An 11602-nucleotide genomic window follows, 5' to 3' on the forward strand; every position below is an offset into this window, starting at 1 on the left:
AAGGATTGTCCAGTTTCATTGGATCTGAAGGAACGAAAAGATCGACACACCTGATCATGTATTCTTTTGTTGATCATTGTAATATAATTAATGTGAAAGCTTTGTGAAAGAACATGCTATTAAATGGAAATCAGTACGTTCACTTCAATGACTAAACATGTATGAATGCTTAACAACCACAGAGTAATAGTAACAACAACGCGCAAACTGAAAACTGTCAATATCAATTTACATATCACAACACTGCCAAAGTCTTTCTATTATCAAATTTTCTTTTCTTTAATTGTCATATTATTATTAAAATTTATCCTTAGCTCATTCTTGAAATTATTTCTGTGAGTGCCAATTTCTTCTCCCCTGATAAATTCTTTTACAATTCTGGTTATGAACACCCACCATCCCTCATACAGTCATGCACGCTTGTACGTGAATGCCAGAACACACACACACACACACACACACACACTCTGTCTCTGTCTCTTTCTCTCTCTCTGATGTTCCCAGGATTATAATTTTGTCCATCATTTCTTTTTAGAGCCCTAGCCAGTTTGCCCATGTCAATTTTCCTTATAATCCCCCTTTCAGTGGTTCAGTTTTTAATTCAAGAAAAGGTTGCCTAAATGCAGTAATCTTTTCAATTCATTTTTACAAAATTGTTTCATGCTCCCAAAACTTTTATTATAATCTGGCACATTCCATAATTCACTCGCTCAGGTTCTGACTAAAATTTAAGAACCCTTCCTCAAATTCTGCATAAGACAGATTACAAGTAGAATTTTGATTTGTGTAAGATAATGCTTCAAAAAAATACTGACAGTCTTTATTTTGAAATAATAGTGGCATTCCTGGGTGTTGAATGAGATCTACACAATGTAAATTACCATTATCTGGAAATATTTTCACAGGTACATTTGTGCACATGCTGCTGCTGTTACTAAAGAAATTTTTTGTAGGTACTCCTTGCTCTAATTCAGTTTTTTTTTCATATTATCAAAATTTCCTTCCAGCACAAAAACATAGTTTTACAATCTTTAGCATTATTTGTTAAATTTTCTTTGATATCTTTAAATTTTACACCAAATTCAAGTATCTTTCCACTACTAATACAGCTGAGCAAATCTACTTTATAATCCAAATCCTCTTCTACATTCATCAAATTTGACCCATCCCTTCTTACCATGCTGTGAATAAAATGTCATATGAGTAAGTACTTTAATTCTCATCTTTAGCCTGAAATTGTTTCTGTGATTGATCTACTTGAACTGGTGCATACAAATTAATATTGTACTTTTCATTGTCTTCCACACAGAAAGCTAGTATTTGTCCGCTGTTTTGGAGACCAAAGAAAAGTAGATGAAATGTGTGCTCTGATGCCAGATGTGGAGGTAGAAGGAACGCTGATGGCGTGGAAATGAAAATGTTTTGGTGAGTAACACTGTGTTTCCTACCAAGTAAGGGTGGTCCAGCTAGAAAACCTAATTTTTTCTTCTTGTGATTTTCTAAATTCTGTCCAGCTATCTCTTGACCCCTCCATATAAGAACTGCATGAATCCCTCCCTTGCAATATTGCTGCTTTTGTCACTATATTGAGATTCATCAAGGAAAACAAATAGTTGGCTAAGTCTTTCTAAGCTCTGCTGTGCTTTGCTGATGAAAAGTTACTGTAAATTATTACATTCTATTAACAGTAAATGGTGTAATCAAAATGGAGGAATTGTGTGTTAGGGATTGTTGAGCCCTGTTTCTAATGACAGTGAAGTAAATGCATAAAGTTTGGCAGATACATTAGTAGTGTTTTTGTTTTGCTTCACGGTATTTTTCACCATAACAACTAATATATTGATAAATAGATGAGATTAATATGTTGCTATGAAAAGAGCCCTGAAATACTTTTTAGGGATGCTGTGCTGTGACTTTATTTGGATAATTAATTTTCAACAAAACAAAATATATTATGTTCATATTATTCTGGAACTGGCTTACTATAAAGGGAACACTGTTTCAGTACTGTAACTCGCTATAAAGTTCAACATATCTTTCTTACTGTACAGTTATTGAAAAGGTTACTGAAAATTATTTCATTATCAATACTGATGTTACAGTAAGCAACGTTTGTCCAACATTAAAATTTTGCAGTGGATTTTTGTTAACAGTAAAACACCAGTAAGTACCACGACTAACACGAGAACATGAGGCTATTACTATACTAAAATGTTTTTACTATAATGTTTGCCAGACCACAACTACACACAGCAAGATTTCTTTTATGTCATGAAGGTAAATTATCTTTTTGCTTTTTGTGATGTGTTTTACAGGTGGACACGGGCTGCAGATGATGTTATGTTAATAAAACATAACATCATCCGCAGCCCGTGTCCACCTGTAAAACACACCATAAAATCTGCTGCTCTGCCCTGCAATCCCGAAAGCTGAAAGAAATAATTTAAGTTCACTGTTACCTGTCCGCTTCTTGGCGGTATGACTGGTTTCATTTAATGCAGTTTGAATGCGACGCGGCAGCGGTTCGTTCGTTTGTAGCGCAGCTCTGCACCACGGATAATATTTAAATAGCTGAAAATGTCTTTAAAGAATGGGATAAAATACTAGGCAAGCTTATTACAAATCATAATGCAAGTTTTCAGTAAGTAACTCTGTTCAAAACATTTAGACAGATTAAATTCTTACACACCTTTACAAATCAATTCCTAATGGCGTCCTTCTCTCAATCTTGACAAAAGAATACTATACAAGCATACAATATAGCATCACAGGATCTTCCAACACACGTATCTCCAAAAGTCAACAGAGAAATTAATGCTCGGTCACTATTATTTATACTCGGTTTGACATATTCTCATCTTTGTTTGATATTTAATAAGTATCATCTGTGGCGGTTTCAGTACTCGCCGACACTGAAATTATCCTTAAAAAATAAAATAAAAAAAGAAAAATCGGTACACTGTTCTATACAAGTATAAAACATGACACATAATGGTTTCTCTTTATCACATAAAGTTCACACAATCATTGTCCATGCAATTACAATCATCCAGTTCAATTATTCTTATCTTTTTTTTTTTTTTTTTTTTTAATAAGTGTTTTGCCAGGAGACGTTACATATTCCATTAGCTATGGGTTTATTTATTGGTTGATAGCTGAAAATGTCTTAAAAGAATGGGATAAAATACTAGGCAAGCTTATTACAAATCATAATGCAAGTTTTCAGTAAGTAACTCTGTTCAAAACATTTAGACAGATTAAATTCTTACACACCTTTACAAATCAATTCCTAATGGCGTCCTTCTCTCAATCTTGACAAAAGAATGCTACACAAGCATACAATATAGCATCACAGGATCTTCCAACACACGTATCTCCAAAAGTCAACAGAGAAATTAATGCTCGGTCACTATTATTTATACTCGGTTTGACATATTCTCATCTTTGTTTAATATTTAATAAGTATCATCTGTGGCGGTTTCAGTACTCGCCGACACTGATATTATCCTTAAAAAAATAAAATAAAAAGAAAAATCGGTACACTGTTCTATACAAGTATAAAACATGACACATAATGGTTTCTCTTTATCACGTAAAGTTCACACAATCATTGTCCATGCAATTACAATCATCCAGTTCAATTATTCTTATCTTTTTTTTTTTTTTTTTTTTTTTTTTTTTTTTTTTTTTTTTTTTTTTTTTTAATAAGTGTTTTGCCAGGAGACGTTACATATTCCATTAGCTATGGGTTTATTTATTGGTTGATAGCTGAAAATGTCTTAAAAGAATGGGATAAAATACTAGGCAAGCTTATTACAAATCATAATGCAAGTTTTCAGTAAGTAACTCTGTTCAAAACATTTAGACAGATTAAATTCTTACACACCTTTACAAATCAATTCCTAATGGCGTCCTTCTCTCAATCTTGACAAAAGAATGCTACACAAGCATACAATATAGCATCACAGGATCTTCCAACACACGTATCTCCAAAAGTCAACAGAGAAATTAATGCTCGGTCACTATTATTTATACTCGGTTTGACATATTCTCATCTTTGTTTAATATTTAATAAGTATCATCTGTGGCGGTTTCAGTACTCGCCGACACTGATATTATCCTTAAAAAAATGAAATAAAAAGAAAAATCGGTACACTGTTCTATACAAGTATAAAACATGACACATAATGGTTTCTCTTTATCACGTAAAGTTCACACAATCATTGTCCATGCAATTACAATCATCCAGTTCAATTATTCTCATCTTTTTTTTTTTTAATAAGTGTTTTGCCAGGAGACGTTACATATTCCATTAGCTATGGGTTTATTTATTGATTGTTATTTTTTATTTGCAGTTCACTGTTGCTGTTAGTGTTTACATATTGTCATTTTGTCATCATTTGGACATAGTGAATGGAGCTAAGGACGCTGGGAAATTGAGTGCCAAGTGGAGAAATCGGAAAATCTCCAACATATTCTTCTATCTGAGTTCAATATAGGAGTGACAGTAGTGGTGGCAGCCAGAAACATTTGCACCATGTATGGGGATAATGCCACTGGACAGAGCACAGCAAGAAAATGGTTTTCTCACTTTATGGAGGATTGTTTTGATTTTAGTGACCCTCCACATTCTGTAAGTCCTTCAGGGTTTGGTGAAGGTCATTGAATGCATTAATCCTCAATGATCCACTTCAGTGCAGTGGAGAACTGGCAAATGTGATGAACTGTGATCATTCCACCATTGCACGGCACTTGCATGCAATGGGGAAGGTTCAAAAAATTGAGTGTATGGCTACTACATGCTCTAAACCAAAATCACAAAAATCAGTGGGTGTGCATCTCTCCTTGCTCGTCATGAACTGGCTCACAAACAACACTGACCAATCCTACCCTGTACTATTACTGGTGATGAGAAATATTGTCTTTATGCTAACACAAGGAAAAGAAATAAGTGGTTGAGCCCAAACAAAGCAGCAACTACCTGTACAAAGATCTGCCCACCTGCACAAAATATGATGTTATGCATCTGGGGAAACAGCGATGGTGTCGTGTACTACAAATTGCTTCCCTGTGGCGTAACCATAATTGCTGACATTTCTTGTCAACAACTGAGATGCCTTGCGGATGCAGTCCAAAACAATGACCAGGAAGACAGCATTAAGTAATGCTATTCCATAAATGGCATCTGTCTGCATTCTGCTAGACTGCCAAAAAACATTGTACAAGTCTTAGGTCGGGAAGTCATTCCATGTCCACTTTATTCACTTGTTCTTGCACCCTCAGATTTTCATCTTTTCTGCTCTCTATCGAATAACCTTCAAGGCAGTTTCTTTCTGGATTAAAATGTGTTCTGAAAAAGGCTCAATGAGTTCTTCGTCTCAAAACTGTGTGGTCGCTGCAGTCACAAAATTGAAAAGTTACTGTGGCATTGGCAGACTGTTGTAAATAGTGAAGGAGAATACAGGGTGCGTCAAAAAAATGTATACACACTTTGAAGCGTCATAGAAAATTTATTTCCCATTCTAAAATGTTAAATTTCTGGAAACGGAAAGCTTAAAGTCCAATTGGAAAAATAAATGTACTTTGCAAATGTGATTAATGTTCAAACTGGTGGCCTTCAGCATCAATACATTTCTGACTACGAGTCACCACTGATTCCGTACATCGTACCAAAGTATCCAATGAGATTTCTGCACACACCGCCTGAATCTCATTCCAAAGTGTGTCCAGGTTACATGGTTTACATTTGTACACCTCATCTTTTACTGTGCCCCATAAGAAGAAATCCAGCGGCGTGAGGTCTGGAAACTCGATTGGTCCCCTGCGTCCTATCTACTGGCCTGGCACATTGTGACCCAGGTATGTTCATATGTCCCTATGATAGTGTGGCAGGCGCCATCTTGTTGGAAATAAAACTCAATTACCGTATAATGCACGAATGGCAGGGAATATGGAGTCAGCAAACATTGTTAGGTACATTTCTCCAGCAACAGTACCTTCAAAGTGGAAAGGCCCAATGAGCCCCCTTACAGACAAACCACACCACACATTTACACCAGGCAATTTCACAGCCTTTTCAACTGTAATGTGAGGATTATCTTCAGCCCAGTACACACAATTGTGTCTATTGACAGTTCCATTGAGTTTGAATTGGGCTTCATCCGACCAAATTATGCTACCCATAAATCCCGGTTCACGTCTCACCATCTCCTGAACCCATTCACAAAATTCTAACCTTCCATCTGGATCGTCATCCCTTGGCTGCTGCACCAGCCTTGGAATGTACACACGAAACTTGCCTTTCTTCAGAATGCGTAGCACACTACTAGCACTTACATTACTCTCACGTGCTGCTTGCCTTGAAGATTTTTGAGGTGAACGCTGAAACAGTTCCAAGACCGCAGTTGTGGAATCATCACTTGTAGCTGCATGAGGTCGCCCTGATCGACCTTTATGCATATCACACACTGTTCCATGAGTTTTGAATTTGTCTCGTAGACGTGAAATTGTTAACCTTGAAGGTGGTTCTGTACCTTACTCACTTCTCCACTGTCTTCGAACCGCAGCTACATTCTCAAACTTCCGGTACCAGTTAATTATCTGCTTCCACGCTTCAAAGCTCAAACGCACGTCCGCCATGTTGCAGATACTTCCTTGCCACTGCTGCCACCTGTTGAAGAAACAAAACATTACTTTCTCACAGATATTTAATCTTGTAGAACGGGAAATAAATTGTCTATGACAGTTCAAAGCGTGTATACATTTTTTTGACGCACCCTGTATATTATTGATTGTTAAAGTCTCTGTTAAGTGTATTTGTGGTGTTTATCAAGCTTATGGAAAAACACTACAAACTTATACACTAAACAAATAATACTGTAATTAAAGTCCGCCTGCTTAGCTCAGTGGTAACATGCTTGCCTTCCATGCAGTGGGCCCGTGTTTGATTCCCGGCCAGGTTGGAGATTTTCTCCGCTTGTGGAATGGGTGTTATGTTATCCTCATAACCGGCATGCAAGTCACCCTATATGGTGTAGACTGAAATGAGACTTGCACGCGGCGGCTGAACTTCCTCGGATGGGGCCTTCCGGTCAACAATGCCACACACTCATTTCGTTTTTTACTGTAATTAAAATACATTTTTATATTCTGTAGCACAAAATACTTGATTAGGGTTTCATGTTACTGTAGTTCAGACCATTGTCTGTACAATTATTTTGTCGATGCAGGGAAAAGCAAAATATCAACATTGTTCAATGAGATACATCTCGTAATTGATTCTGAAGCCTGACAGGATGCAGATACTTCTAATTGATGGAAAACCTTATATATTTTTCCACTGTGTTTTAGTAATGTCAAGCTAATGATGAACACTTTGCATATAAATGGAATCACTGCTTTTGGGGAAACAACTGTCTTCACTTGTCACTGTGGACTGCTTCATTGCATCAGATAATTTTTACTAAATTTTTTTCTGAAACCTAAGTATATTTCATAACAACAAACTGACCAGCATGTTGGGCTGCAAATTTTCCCACCAAACTACAGTGACAAAATTGTATCTTGTGGCCTTTTCTTCTTGCAGTTATTTTGTAACAAGTTCTTCCGACATTGTCAGTGTATGGTTTATCATTTTCACATTTATCATTACCCAGGGTGGCTGAGCAGTAATATACTATGGGTGCAAACTAACTTTTGAATGAATAAGCTTAGACACACAGCCAGACCATTGTTTGTGATCTTGTTTCTATTACAGACCACAGTGGCTGCTTTCAGTGGCACATGCAGTGCTAAATGCCATTATTTATCCAAACAGTACAAGATGATACGACCTGGCTACTATCTAAGAAACTCATACGAATGATCAAGCTGAGTTCACTGCAAGAGATTTGATTCCATGCTCATATCAAAGTAATCCTGCGCACCTGGCAGAACTACATTTCTGCAACTTTTTTCCATACAGATTTATCAGTTTTATAATGGTGTAAGTAGTTTTAATGAAAATGAAACAGCATTGAAAAATATAACTGAAATTAACTACAGTGTTTAAAAGTTGCACACAACAAATGAAATGTGCTCGACTCATTCCTCGATATTATGCTTATATATTCTGCTACGTATTACGTACTTTTACTGTTATGATTATGGTGCTCGTCATTGAAATGCTCATACATTTTATCTTTTATTGTGCTATTGCTGTGGTGTTTATACGCCATTCTTGTACGCGAGTAAAAGCTGTTTATATTGGATATTGTGCTTGTTCAATTAGCTATTAAATTTTATTCAATCGTTTCAGTGATTATAGTGTTGTTCTACTCCAGTGAACTGGTATCACATTTCCTTGATACCTTAGCTCTGGATTTACAATCTTTCTTTGGTATCACCTGCATCTCTGACCTGGTTCAACACTGCAGTCACTTTTCCTTTTTTTCAGACTATGACACACACTTTTTTCTTTGAAAAATTGCCTTCAGAATTCAGCTGTGTCTTATACTCTAAATTAATGTAAATGAGCAGATAAAAAAAATCTACTCACTAAGCAGCGGCAAGGGAACACACCCAGAAAAAGATTTAACTTTCACAAGCTTTCAGAGCCAGTGGCTCCTTCTTCTGGCAGAAAAGTTGAAGATGAAGGAAGAGGGGTGAAGGAAAATAGCACAAAGATAGAAAACGAATGATAGTTTGAACAAGACAGATGACAACAAAGACTGATGAAGGGTAAATAAGAAAAAGTGATGGGGCTCTGAAAGCTTGTGGAAGTTAAATACTTTTCTGTGTGTGTTCCCCTGCCACTGCTTCATGAGTAGATTTTTTTATCTGTGCAGTTACATTATCAATAATTAATTATTTTTGTTGTTATACTCTGAATTAATATAAAGTGTCCAGTGTTTGATTTAAAATTCCTGCCAGTCTTAAAAATGGCCCCATATCAGATGCTGTGGGAAACCTAACTCTTACCTATTAAATTCACAAGCTCGGTGACACTGTATTGCTGTCGTCCTTCCATCACAAGCCCAGAACACTATCTGGCCTATGATGTTCTGCAGCAGCTGTTAACACCTGTTATTATAGGCTGTGCATCGAATATGCATAAACACTGTGGCAGTGCAGAAGGAAAAATAATTAAGAAAGTCAATTGTAAATAATGCAGCAGGGGAAATACTGCAGAATGCCACAAACTGCCAAGTGCAGATGTGAAATGAAGCCTGTTGACACCAACCACTGCTAGCAAGAAGGAAAGGAGTGCATTATGTATAAATTTAAACTTCCATTGCAGTTAGCTCAAGACAGATAACCTATAGTAGCAGGTGAACTGAAAATGATTTCTGTTATCAGTAACAGTACAATACCTCTGTTAGTAGCAAGTTTCGTAATGGAATGAAATAGGAGGAACTCATGTGATGCAGGCTATAAACTGAAAGTAATAGCACATGCAGAAGAATGTGGAAACAGAGCAGCATTTCGGTCCTCTGCGTACAGAAAAAAACCATTGGTGGTTGGTGGGCTTGTGGAGAAGAACTGAAAGAAATGGGGAAGACTGAATGTGCAAATAGAAGACTGAGTGAAAGATGGCCAAAACTAGAAGATGATGTGTTGAAATGGATTCAAGGATACCATCAAAATGTCATTGGAATTAATGCAAAAATGATTCAAATACACGCTCGTAAGCTAGCGCTGCAGTGGAACTTAACAGACGTGAAGGGTGGAGATAGTTGTTGCCACAGGTTTATGGACTTGGCATCAAAATAACCCAGATAAAAACCTGCTTGACAATGACTTTCCAAAGAAACTTAAAGACTATCTCATTGAAAAAGAGTTTTACAGTGTTGCAGAATACTTATGCCATTAAATTTGTATATATTGTTATTCATTATCAGTGATGTAAAAATGTAAGTTAAAGGGGTAGAAAAATAAGTGATAATGAATGTTACTATTTTGACATGTCCTATATTACATGTACATTTACTGTACACAATGTACTCTTACAGGATCAAATAAAATTCTATTCAGTTCAATTCAATTCAAAACGCCACAGGAGTATGAAGAGAAAATATTATTTTTCCATTGCTTTGTTATTCAACATCGAAAGAAAATCATTGTAGAACTAAGTCAAATAGCTAATGTGGATGAAACTCCTCTGACATTTCATGTGACAAGTAACAGAACTGTCACCACGAAAGGTGCTAAAACTGTAACTATAAAAACAGACGGACATGTAAAAATGTTATTTTGTAAAAAAAATTCTTAAAAGTTAAGATGTGTCTTATAGTCTGTAGTGCCTTATAGTCTGTAAAATACAGTACTATATCTCAAACATTGCTATCCTTCATCAGAGAGCTTATCCTGCTTACTAATTAATCACTTTGTTGCCTCACGGGTTATTATTTTCTTCAACTGAATGCTTGTCACATTTTTCACTTTTGTGCAAATTTTTGTACATTCATTGGAACGTCTACAATCAACTGTCATAACATCGTGTTTATTCCATCGTGCGCCATTGTTTGTAATTGTGTTTATATTCATTGCCTTAAGTAACTATGTACCTGCTGTTAACCTATTTGTTTCTGTGAACATGCAATTTCACAAATTAATTTTTCTCCATTAACTATGTTTGTGTCATGTAGAAATTTTGAATGTTTTTATGCGTCAACGTCACTTTTTCATCTTTAGATTATATATATATATTTTCTCTTTCAGGTTTTGGATTCTGATTTGGTCAGATGCTTTTCAAGCCAGTATATATGACCCATCCAACTTCTCTTGAAGTTTATGAAGTACTTCACACACTACCTCATTTTGATGCTACCTGTTACTAACTGCATGTAAATCTAATCTGTATTAAAAGCATATTTTGCCAGATTCTTGAGGTTTTGTATGTGGCTTTATTTTGGCACTCTTACTGTAACTGGATGATTATAATGAACAACGGGCATATCTCAATACAAGGCATGTCCCGAAAGTAAGTACCATTTTGGGGAAAAACTCATAAAAACCTTTTTATCAAAACAAAATTTATTTTTGCAAGAAAGGACATTTCTTAAACTATTTTTCTACATAGCTTCCACTGTTGTTCAGACATTTGTCACAGCGGGAAGCCAAATTTTCTATGCCCTCTTCATAGAACGACACTGCCAGTGAAGACAGCCACTCACAGCGAAGCACCGTCATTTTTTGCGTTGTCATCGATGTCAAAGTGCCTTCCTCCAACATCATGCCTCAAGGTCAAGAACAGGTGGTCAGAAAGTGCAATATTGGGGCTATATGGTGGGTGATTGGACTGCTCCCCCTTTATTATTGAATAAGGTTTCAAGTGACACCAGCAGAACGGAGACACGCATTGTCATGAAGCAACACAGAGCCGTGGCCAAACATTCCACACCATTTGTTTTGAATTGTGTGCTGAAGTTTTCTCAGTATTGCATTGATGGTTTCACCTCTGGGAAGGAACTCAACAAGTACAATGCTCTGTCTGTTCCAGAACACAGTGCACATGATTTTTGTGCTGACAACATTGTTTTGACATATTGTTTTTTGGGGGATTGTGATTGCCTCCCCTTTATTGACTGTTGTTTTGAGTATGGAGTGCCATGAGATACCCGAG

The 11602-nt window shown here is 36.3% G+C and overlaps 1 long non-coding RNA gene across 1 annotated transcript in view; it reads left to right on the forward strand.

Annotated features, from left to right (window-relative positions):
* LOC126109747 (uncharacterized) overlaps positions 1-11128 on the forward strand; it is a 29640-nt gene extending 18512 nt beyond the window's left edge. Inside the window, exons 2-3 of the long non-coding RNA XR_007523722.1 lie at positions 1310-1425; positions 10699-11128. This is a non-coding gene — a long non-coding RNA (uncharacterized LOC126109747). The remainder of the gene's footprint in view (positions 1-1309; positions 1426-10698) is intronic.
* The last annotated feature ends 474 nt before the right edge of the window (positions 11129-11602 follow it).

Source organism: Schistocerca cancellata, chromosome 12, assembly GCF_023864275.1.
Source record: "Schistocerca cancellata isolate TAMUIC-IGC-003103 chromosome 12, iqSchCanc2.1, whole genome shotgun sequence".
In the NCBI taxonomy this organism is placed as follows: Eukaryota; Metazoa; Arthropoda; class Insecta; order Orthoptera; family Acrididae; genus Schistocerca; species Schistocerca cancellata.